This window comes from Choristoneura fumiferana, chromosome 5, assembly GCF_025370935.1.
Source record: "Choristoneura fumiferana chromosome 5, NRCan_CFum_1, whole genome shotgun sequence".
In the NCBI taxonomy this organism is placed as follows: Eukaryota; Metazoa; Arthropoda; class Insecta; order Lepidoptera; family Tortricidae; genus Choristoneura; species Choristoneura fumiferana.
The window spans coordinates 14,317,083-14,329,096 of NC_133476.1; positions in this window are offsets into that span (position 1 = coordinate 14,317,083).

Below are 12,014 nucleotides of genomic sequence, written 5' to 3' on the forward strand. Positions count from 1 at the left end.
CGGAACAGCAGATGCAAGGAGATACTGTTCCTTTAAATAAATTATTTAAATAAGGCGATGCCTACTTTGCGGAGGGGTATCTTTCCTTTTGCTCAAGAAAATTCTAGGAAACGGGTAATGATCATGATAAAATACAAAACTTATTTGTATATGTTAAAGTATGAGTGGCAGAATATTTTCAAGTAGGTTGAGTGCTTACTACCGGGTGTTTTTTTTCAAAAGCGTTATCATTTGCGTAGGAATATTTGGAGATGTGATACTTAATAACATGCTTAACAAAGAAATTTGGACACAATACATTCCTGTTACCATATTACGTAACATACCCAAGGTAGAGTCATTTTGCAGTGATCCTTTTTTAATAAAGTTTTTTTTTATTTAAGTTTGCAAACATCGTAAAATAACTACCATTTCCAAGATATTTCCAAGTTGTTACTTAGTAGGCATTCTAATTATATCACCGTTAATTTAAAGTCACACAGACACTTAGGTTCAGTATAAATTTAGACATATAATTTCTAAAACAAGTTCTAGATGCTCCGAGGCTTCTCCTATTCTAAATACAGCGTCTCATCATCCGCTGCAAAGAAGCCAGTTAAAACGCGTTCACGACAACCGTGACACAAACTGTCAAGTTAAAATGTTTTAATTTACCGCAGCAGTTCGTCACACGTTGCCATATCCGCCATCGCAGCCATCTGACACTTGCCGCGTTCCGGGAGACGATAAATCTCAACCAAACTCAGCGCTGGCAACACTAATCACAGAAATGAGAACCCTTTGGCTTGTTCATATTTTAATGTTACGGTTTAATGAGGAGAGTTAACGGCGCGTTTGAGGAGATATTTGTATGCTTTAATAGTCGAAACGGCTTTATATCTTACTTGCCGCCAGTAAGCTTGTCAAAAGGATGAAACCCAATTTGGACAGATAACGCTTTTTATTTTAACATACGTCCTAAGTTGCTACTTACCCAGGGAACACCCAAATACTCCGAAATATTTAATTCTGAATTTGCTAATTTCGATTTTCAAAACTCCGATTTTCACCATTCCTAATACATATAATTCCGATTAAGTACTTAAAAACACGAAAATATTTTTCCTAATTTCAAAATATCGATTTTTTTAATATCCGATTTTTAAAACTACGAAGAATGAGAAACACGAAATGTTATTGGCCTGAAGTACAGTATTCCGATTATTATATTTCCGAAATGACATTGCTAATTCAGAAATATGACATTCGGCAAAATAAAGTTCGTGGTTTTAATAATCGGAATCTTGATTTTCGAATTCTTTTTCAATCAATTTAGGTACATTAACCCGTATAGGTTAGGTTAGGTTAGGTTAAAATTGCGTCAAGGCGCGAAGCGCCTTAACCGGCTGTCGACCTTGTGTCACGTTGCTGAAAATGAATAACAGGGTGACCTGTCGTTTTGCCGAGTTTTATTACGCAGATTTTCGTTTCGCAGACAACTGTTGGCAGATTTTTCTTTTGGCCGAGCAACGTTTGGTATAATTTCGTTACGCCTATTATTCGTTTCGCCGAGTAGTCGGTAGGAAGAATAGCGATAAGCAGATTTACGTTTAGTAGATTGCTTGTTTCGTAATTGTTTCAGTTAACCGAACAACTGTTCGTCGAGACACGATAAGCAGAGTTATCACATGGCATTCATATTGTTAAGTAGATTTAATGTTCAGTCGATTTTTGTTTCGTAATCTGCGTAGATAAAATCGGCTAAGCGACAGGTAGGATTTTACTGAGTTGATTATATAAATATACTAACTTTTATCAAAATGAAGTTAGGTGCGACGACGAGCGTCAGCGAGGAGGAGTGTTAGGTAGAATTGCGACCAACAACGCACGAGCCGAGCGAGCGAAGCGAGCGTGCCGCGGCAGCGGCCGGCGAAGTGCCAGAACCGAACTGCTAGCATCGCGACTTGGTTTGTTTAAACTCCAATGTAAAATAAATACAAATGATGGTCAAAAATACGTTTATTACTTGCGTTATACGTTTGAAACTTGTGAGGGTACATAAAAAAATCATAAAGAATGCGCGGTCAGCACGGCGTGTAAAAATGCTAATAAGGCCATAGTGTAATCCACACATATTCACGGTATTGAATGCCAGTCCCCATGCGAAACAAAAAGATGCGAAAAGTTTATAAGCGCACTGAATAATAGTTCAACCGTTACAAAAGCGAAAGGTTGTTCGACCAAATGTGCAAAATGTGTAGTGATTAATAGGCTAAACGAATTTCTGTAAATAGTTGTTCGGCTTACTGACTCATATGCCAAGTAAATAGTCTGCTAAAGGTTGAGTTACGAAACGTTAGTCTGCGAAACAATACATCTGCGTACAAATTCATCGGCGTACCGTTACTCGGCGAAACGTTGTCTGCCAATCAATAATCTGCCTAAAAATAGTCGGCGAATCATTAGGTAACCGAATAACAGTTACTACTTTTTTAGACTAATCTAACCTTATGTAGGTTACTTTTAGAAGTCGGGTAACTAAGTTATTGATCGCTGTAATGATATTCGGAATTTTGAAAATCGGTATTTTAGTCATCGGAATTTGTATTTTTAACATTTCGGATTATTATTGAGTCGGACTTCAAATTAGGAATTTTAAAAATCATAATTTTAAACCTTAGATATTTTTAATTTTCGGATTTATAAAAATCGTACTGATGAAGAATCGGAATCTCCTAATATGACAGGAGTTTTAAAACATTCGGAATTATAAAAATCGGTATTTCGAAGTTCGTGATTCCAACTTTCGGAATTTCGATTTTTGTATTTATGTAGTGTACCCACTTACCCAATGTGTTTTTTTTTCATGTTAAAAAAACGCTTGCTCAACGAAATTCAAGATTGATAGAAGTCCAGTAAAATTAAAGTTGTACATGATTTCTTAACCCTTTTCTAATTAATTTGAACCTTAAATATCTAACTAATTTGAAACGTAAGAGTCGTAGGCAAGCGATTAAGATTTTCGATTGATTGGTCGGTTTTCCCAGTGGTCCAGTTGGTAGGACACCACTTCTCTATTTTTTTCACTTAATCAATTGTAGATGCAAATTCTGTAAATAGCTAACCTTGATTCTAGATTGCTTAATTTATGGATAATTATTAAAATTTATTTCAACCGCCATGATTCTTTCCTCATAAAGAGGAAGTCCAACTTAAGCCATTAAGTAAAGAATACGTAATACTTGATATTAACCAAAACAGAAGACGTATATTTATTCGAGATATAAACTTCTCCCCTAGATACGGATGACGAATCTTGCCTGGATTGATATCGCAGCAAAATAAACAATTTATCTATTTCCTCGCGTCACACGAACATCAAACACTGGTTAATAAAGGAACGCCGACGCCAATAAAGCCAGGGGGCGTCGGGTTCGCTTCGCACACGACGGGCGAATTTAAAATTTGTAAATACGCCGCCGAGACTCTTCTTTTTGTGACGTGATAAAATAATGACTGCAAATTGCTCCTGGGGTTGTGACTGCCCTAATTCGAGTATTTACCATGTGACAGCTTCTGTTTAAGTACGTCCTTACAAAAGGAAAAGGAAACTTCAAATTATCCCTCAATGGTTATATCATCACACCTAATTCGTAGAATTATGAGATGTCCATTGCAGTGCGATCAAGACTACGTACTTGATGCTCTAAGCAATCCACGTCTGTGCCACCCCCTACCATCCTTATCCATTTTTTATTTATTTTCTGTACTCGTACTGATGTATGTACCTATTTATTCGGTGCTATTTCGGTACTTAGCTTACGCGGTCACTCCGGAGCTGGAGATGTCGTAAAAAAGTATGCACGGTAGACAAAGACAAAAAAATTATGAATCTGCATCAATTTTTCTTTTGCGTAGTTTTACGACTGCCAGTATAATTAACAGACCAAAATGTGTTTTAATGTTTATATATGCACAAAGATGATGCAAATTAACGCATCTATTGAATAAAATGGGAACTGCTCTCTCATTTGCCGTTAGGGGAGCATTCAATCAGCCCTCGTTTGTGGATTTTAAAGATTAAAGCAATCTCCTATTGCGACACTTTATTACTTTCTGCTTCGTCGTGGCCTTTTGATGTTTGTTTGTGATCAGGCTAATATTTTTCGACTCTATTTATGCATTTCATTGTATTTTTATTCAGCCTCAGCTTACAAGTTTTGTTTGTATTGTGTCAAGTTTAGATTTAATGCTAGCTTTCCTATCGCAACCGCAACTCACTTTTTCTGGCTGATTAAGTTAGGATCTATGAGTTTGTTATTCACAGTTAAACAATAAATCTACGAAATGTAACCAAATTGGGCGTAAGAATACGAATCAGTAGGCTTAGGATTAAGCCCTAAATATTACAGAAAACTCGACGAAGCAGAAAACTAGTTTTTTATTGCAAAAGTTTCTTTAATGCCGTTTACAAATCGTTATAAAAGAAAGTCGGAAATGTCTGAATCCCATTACCATATCCACATTGGGATAAACTCGGAATAGGAATGAGGTCGAGAGGAGACATGAATGACAAAGTGAATGCAAATGGTGGCTTTGTCGGCGACGTGAGCATCAGGAACGACCGCCAATCAGACAACAGACTTTATGGATGTAGAACACATTCGGTCCCAGCATAACTGCTTCCTGCCGCAAACGTGTGAATATCAAGAAATACTACAAAGATGTTACGTTTATGGAGCATATTTGGCACCTATAATCTTTTATCATATGTGATTTATTGAATAAAAAAAGATACTTAGTTTTAAGTTAGTTCAATCAGGGCTACCGTTTTCGCGCTCACCAGTTGGCGCCACTGTAGACAAAGGTCCTGCCGGAATATAGTTGTTAGTTTGTTAATTATTACGGGCGTGAAAACAAAATTTACATTTAAATTTACCTTAAGACCGTACCATAAAAATATCGAGCACGTCACAGTGTTGCGTAGTCCCGTTTTGTTCGGAAAAAGAGGGGACAAAGATTTCTGAAAGACAAAACTGTTTCAAAACACAGACATTCATTGCCTCTTAACACATAATTATTTGCCATAAGTAATTTCAGGTATTGCAAAATATTCACAAAATTATTCTAATTATAAATAAACCCGCGTAGCTCACCCGAAAACAGTAACATTTGACATTTCGGAGACCTCTCGCCACATTAGCGCCTCTAGCGGCGAATTAATACGCGATAGCCCTCATTAAGTTTATTCAAGTTTATTTCAAAAAATGAGAATAGTTGAAGGTTTAAGTCTACTAATACAAAAAGTTTACATATTTTATGCAAATTCTAATTGGTAATTATTTATAAGGCAAAACAAAGTAAATTGACAAATTGACTGGTTACTTGCAACAATACTATTGTATGTACGAAAGATTAACATAAAGAGTACCTAGTAGGCGGTGCAGATATACCCTCCCATTCTATAAAAATGACATTTTATAAAAAGTCTAAAATTAAACAAGTTTTGGAATATTATTTTGTATTTTACATACCTACAAAGATATTTACGTGGCGTGATTGTCGCGTGTTATACACGCGACACTTTTTGCCAGGCTGTCTTAGGTCAGGGCAAAAACTGACATTCCATGGCAAAATAAATCTTACAGTTGCACCATGTCTCTGTCAAGTGAGACTTCATAATTAATAATGGACATTCCTCCAATCGAACCTTGAAACGTGATATTTATAGAAGTATTTGTAATTTAATTACCTGTTTAATGGACAGTTAATTTACTACCTTCGGTAGGTACAAATCCATTTTGGAGCATTTGTTGCATTATCCGTATCTATTCAATACCTATATAGAATTACGAATTTATAATTAAAGGTACCTACTGTAAAACTTTGAAAGTAATATAAACTAAATGTAGGTAAGGTATCTGTAGTAAAATTCTATCAAAAATCCGAATAAAGGTTTAAAGATTTTACGCACTGACTAGCATAGGTAATAAGTAGGTAAGTACAATTTTAATCTTGTTAAAGATATCAATAACTCCCAGCTGCAACGAGCTTAAAATAATATGCCTTTCCCCTTTTCAAAGATTGTAACAACTTAGTGAATGAAATAGTGTTGAGTTTCATGAAAGCTGCAGTGGGCGTGCGCGGCGTCGTTTGCGCACGCGCTGCCGGAAGCGGAAGTGTGTAATTACGTCACTATTTCGCAAAAATGTCTCAATCTGCCGTCAACAGATGGCGCGCGACGCGGATTGTTCGAACATTCCTTGAATAGCTTAACCGTTTGTGCGGTTTCACGCCCCTTTCTACTTTCAAAGCGAATTGTGGAATGTTTGGTGGCGATAGATTATAAATTAGATTTTTTTTTGTATATTTTATCGTTACGGCTGTATTGAGCACTTTTGTTTTAGCCGTTGGCTTGGTGCGAATAAAATAAATTATTGAATGTCTTTTTAATAAAGCTGGGTATTGTTTTACGGGTATAATGGCGGTCCATTGTCGGCGCCGCCCCGGCTCATTCCCGTGCCGGCGACACAATGAACAAATAATAAATAGTCGTATTTTGTTTGCGTTTTCTACGCTCGGTCGCTTCGCCGTTGTTTCGTTAATTGGTGGCTGAAATAAATTAATCGAATTAGATCGCTCGACGAGAGACAACATGCCGGTTACGTAAAATGTTTGGACGTTTTATAATTAAAGTACTGGAGGAGTGAAGTCAGTCGTCTCATATTGAATTGAGGCATTGTTTTCAGTTATGAGTTAACTAGGTATGGTGTGTAGAATAAAAGTAGATTTCGATATGTTAACAATACAACCAACTCTTGTTCTTGCAACTTTAAGCTCAATTGGAAATGTATGCGTCCAGATTTAAAAAGCAAGCGTTTTTCAGTTTTGTCTTGGACTTCGCTAACGGTTAAGAAAATAAAATAAAAAATAACAAGTATCAATAATGCTTTTAATATGACTAACCTTCTCAAAATTGCTCTTGACGGGACGGCTTCAATCAAAGCTATTAATGAGTCATGTTTAAACCAAGAGCTTAACTAAAAAAAATACTCAACGTTTACGTCTACGTTTACTGCAAAATCATCAATATTTTTAATGGGTGTAGCCAGTGTCTGTGTAAGTATTAGGTACCTACATAAGAATGTATAGCTTACTATTATGTATTCTGTAACATAATGTAAAATTTACGCAATAGGTAATCCAATCAGAATAGTACAGAGATTGTTCACCTCGCCGCGTCTCATTCATTTGTTTATTTTGTTTCCCGCCAACAATGCAACTCGATTAATTCCGTTCCCGAATACTGCCCCGCCCACTCCCAATACGTAACCACAATTCTATGTGTACCTTGGGACCCATTGCATAACGAAATACCTAACTATACATCATGCAGGTAGGTATATACCCTACGTTGTAGGTATTTGCCTAATTGTAAATGAACGTGGTTTTAGTTATTAATTAAACAACTTTATTTTTATTGTGTATTTAATACTGTGATTTATTACAGTATCATTAAAATAATATTATGTGCTTTTAAATGCTCTATTCATAAATGTATTTCCATTTCAAACCACGACAACAACGTTCGATAAGTTTTGTATAAGTAAAAATTTACACACATACACAAACATCACGCTTGTATTCCCAAATGGGGTAGGCAAAGCACACGAAACGTTACCGCTTCGGAGCCACTTTTAGCAATTTTAGGTTAAAAAATTTAAACGGGAAGAAATAACAGGAAAGTAAATATTATACAATATTTTTAGTGTCGTACTTCAAAAGGCAAAAAATCTTATGGTTTATTAAATTTACCGACTGTCATTCACATACTACACAACTTTTCTTCGAGAGCCGTGAGTGTTTTAGGGCGCCATCTATCGGCCAGTAGCGGAACATCACTGTTAATTGTTTTGCAAATTCTTAATATTATGTTTTACAAAAGTACACAATTGTTAAATAGACGAGAATGAAAATCAACAGCTAAACAAAGAAACACAATTAAACACACGAAACTTGTCAACTGCTTTTGATAGGGACGCTGTTTTGCAATACTGAGTCAACTCATCACTGTTATTTTGCAATACAATGTCAACTATTAAAATTATTTTCCAAGGGTTGACACTGTATTGCAGAATTAATCAGGGTTAACACACTACTGCAAAACAGCGTCATGTTTGCCAATTTTTATTAGTAGAAGTACCTACTAATAAAAATTTGGATATTACAAAAGGGAAATTTGGATAGATATTACAAATAATTTTATTTACTACGAACTTCGGCAAACATAAAAAACTGCACTTACCTTGTGTTCTGAGAAAAAAATCAAAGTTTAATAGGTACACACCTACCTAGGTACTTACTACGAATATGTGCCCGCGTTATGTTTAAGTTGAGGCTGTATTTACATGCTGGCAAGGCTGGTTTACCTACCTGAATAATTTTACAGTAGTAAAATGAAACATTCCCCCATATTTTGTGTCTATGTCGCCTTGTCGTAACAACTCACAACTGCCAATTATCTTCAAAAATAAATTGCGGTTAGAAAATAAAACGTCAATTTCTCGGCACTCAAATATGGTGGATCCGAGACTTTCTCCTTACATTGTGTGGCTTACTTTCTTTGCGTAATTGGCTTTTAAAAATATTAACAAAGGATTCAAAACGTAGGAAGTAATTAGGCCGGCAGATGGAGCGCGGGTCGGCAGCGACCACAACTGACTGACTGTTACCGCATAGAAGTTTCGCAGTTGGGTCGGTTTCATACGAGAAGTATCAAAGCTAATGGAGGTGATAAATACCTAAATTATAAATTTTTAACCCCCGACGCAAAAAGAGGGGTGTTATAGTTTGACCGCTATGTGTGTCTGTGTGTCTGTCTGTGGCACCGTAGGTCTTAAACAAACGTAGGTTTTTTATTTGAAATCAGGTTTTCTAGCGATGGTTCTTAGACGTTTCATCAAAATCGGTTCAGCCGTTTTGAGATATTGAACTTTGAAGTGACAAAGTCGGGAGTTTCCCAAGTTTTTGTTGGTTAGATTATTAGGTATTTGTAGTAGGTATGTAGATCTAGCACCGTCCGCATTAAGCATAACTTTTTCCCACGCACGACTAAACCAGCTTGTACCTACCGGTGCGGAACTTAGGAATCTTTAAAAAACTGGCCAAGAGCGTGTCGGACACGCCCAAAATAGGGTTCCGTAGACATTACGAAAATAAATAAGTAGTATTTTTCTAAGGATTTCGTATATATACTTACTACTTACCATTCTGAATTTTTTTAAAGGAGGGGGGGGACGCTTGATTTTAATGAAAATTTGCTATTTAAAGTTGAATATTTTGCAAACAAATCACTGAATCGACAAAAATCGTTTTAGCAACTCCGTAATGATTTTAAAAGACCTATCCAACGATACCCCACACTACAAGGTTGGATGAGAAAAAAAATCACCCCCTTTTTACGTCTATGGCAGGTACACTAAAAATTTTTTTTTCATTTTTTTATTGTACCATTTTGTCGGCATAGTTTTCATATATATCCGTGCAAAATTACAGCTTTCTAGCATTGATAGTCCCTGAGCAAAGCCGCGGACGGACGGACAGACAGACAGACAGACATGGCGAAACTATAAGGGTTAAAAGAGATAATAATACTAATTTTACAAACAGTAAATGTGGTAGTTAGTGGATGTGTGCGTGTACGCTATACGAATGACTGTCAGTGGGTAACTTTATTCTTTAGGTAATTTTATTTTTGACATCCTGCATAAAGCCATTACCGATACAACGATCGTACCAAAAAATACTGTTAAAACATTCAAACACGAATGTGTAATGAAGACATGTTTCATTTGGCGATTCAAACGTTTTCTACCGCAAAATTACACGTTTGTACTATATTGCATAAACAAAACGTGAATCTAACTTGAAACCTGCCGTGTTTTTCAGTCAAATATAATCCTGAATCATTAAAAAAAACGTGAAACATACACAAAATATGTACAGGTACTTGTTTTAAGTATTACCTATTCTTTTATCACTATTGTGAATGTTAACCTAAGATACTATTAAAGTGTCCACTTGACTTTTAAGACATGATTTACTTATTTTGCCGTGTTTTGGCAGCTCTCGCTTTTGTAAAACACAATAGACTGCGATGTTTGTATTTTCAATAAGAGGAAACGTAAACAGCACATTTGAGACACAATATGGACATGCTTTTGTGATCAAAGTAAACATAATCGAGAAAAATATTAAAACGTGAGGCAGGTACAAATACAAACAAAAATGGATGCTTTTTTATTAGAAGAATTGTTAATGGCCATCATCATCATCAAGTCATAGGAGTTATAGAGTTGCCCTGGAGGACCACCTGGACGACCGAATAGCCAAGTGGTTAGAGAACCTGATTACGAAACTTGAGGTCCCGGGTTAAACTTCCGGCCGGGGCAGATTATTTGTATGAATAATACGAATATTTGCTCTTGGGTCTCGCATGTTTAATACCTATGTATTTATGTATGTATTTATCTATATAAGTATGTTTATCCGTTACCTAGTATCCATACTACAAGCTTTGTTTAGCTTGGGACTAGGTCAATTAGTATCAAGTGTCCCATGGTATTTATTTATTTACTAGTGTTTTCCCGCCGTAAATCATTAGATCCAGCAGCTGAATTGAAATTTTGGGGTTTTTGAAAAATCCCGTGGGAATTCCCGAAAAATAAATCGTGGTTTTCATTGACATTATATTAAAAACAATCATGTCAAATTTCATGACTAAGCTCAGCGATTGTTATTTCGAGATTTTATCCCTATGGCGTGGGAATATCTGAAGTAGCCTATGTTTTATGATGTCCAGCTATGTACGTACCAAATTTCATCCAAATCCGTCCAGCCGTTTCAGCGTGAAGGAGTAATAAACATACTCACTCACTAACTCACTCACTCACTCAGTAACTTTCGCATTTATAATATTAGTAGGATTTAGGAAATTTAGATTTAATGGCATAAAGATTAATCTTAAAGCCATTGATATAGCATCATAATAGGGAGGGAGGGAACAGCGCGCGATAACCGAATCCTATATGCGGGCGAATCCGCGGGCAAAAGCTAGTTTGAATAATAATTGTCATAATCCCATGGTTTCTTGAACCTAAAATTTAATAACATTTATTAGGGTCCACGTTGGTATGTCTGTTACCTCTTCACGGATAAATCGTTGAACTAATTTAGATAAAATTTTGAATAGAAATAGTTTGAGACCCTGGGAAGGACTTAAGGTAGTGTTTATCCTTGAAAATTGCATAGTTCCCGGAGTGAGGAAATAATATAAATGATAATAAAAAACTCGCAAACGTAGTTGAGGCCAACAGCTAGCTAGAGGCATAAAGGAGCGGACACACCACTGCTTAAAAATCGGTGACTATACGGAATCGCAGTGACGCATCTTATGCGTACCGTTTTTGTCGCATGCCTTCCACACCGCTGCTCAAAATACGCAGACGGTGCGGAATTGCAGTAACGTCACGACGTTTGGTGGAGAGCATGCGGTAAAGTCCTGACGTTTACGACACATCATGCGATTCCGCACCGTTTGCGTATTTTAAGCAGCGGTCTGGAGAGCGTGCAATAAAATCGTGACGCTAACGGCACGTCACTGCAATCCCGTGCCGTCTCCATATTTTGAGCAGCGGTGTGGCCGCTCCTTGATATGGGAGAGCAGCTATCTTCTAAAGCTCTACATTTTATTAACTTGTATAATGTATGTCTTGCAAAGTAACATGAAATAAAATGGCGAAATTCAATCAGAAAACAAAAAAGAACAATAGTGCAATACATCGCTAATGTGACAGAATGGCGAAAAATTACCCTCATTATTGATGGGAATAAAATATAAAGCTTTGAAGCGCTTGCGCGCCCCGAAACTCAAACAGCTGGTGACACTACCCGCGGCCATTCTCCATGCCTTTTTGACTTTGATTTATATGTTTTTTATGCTCTATTCACCCGTCACGGTTACTTTAGATTATATT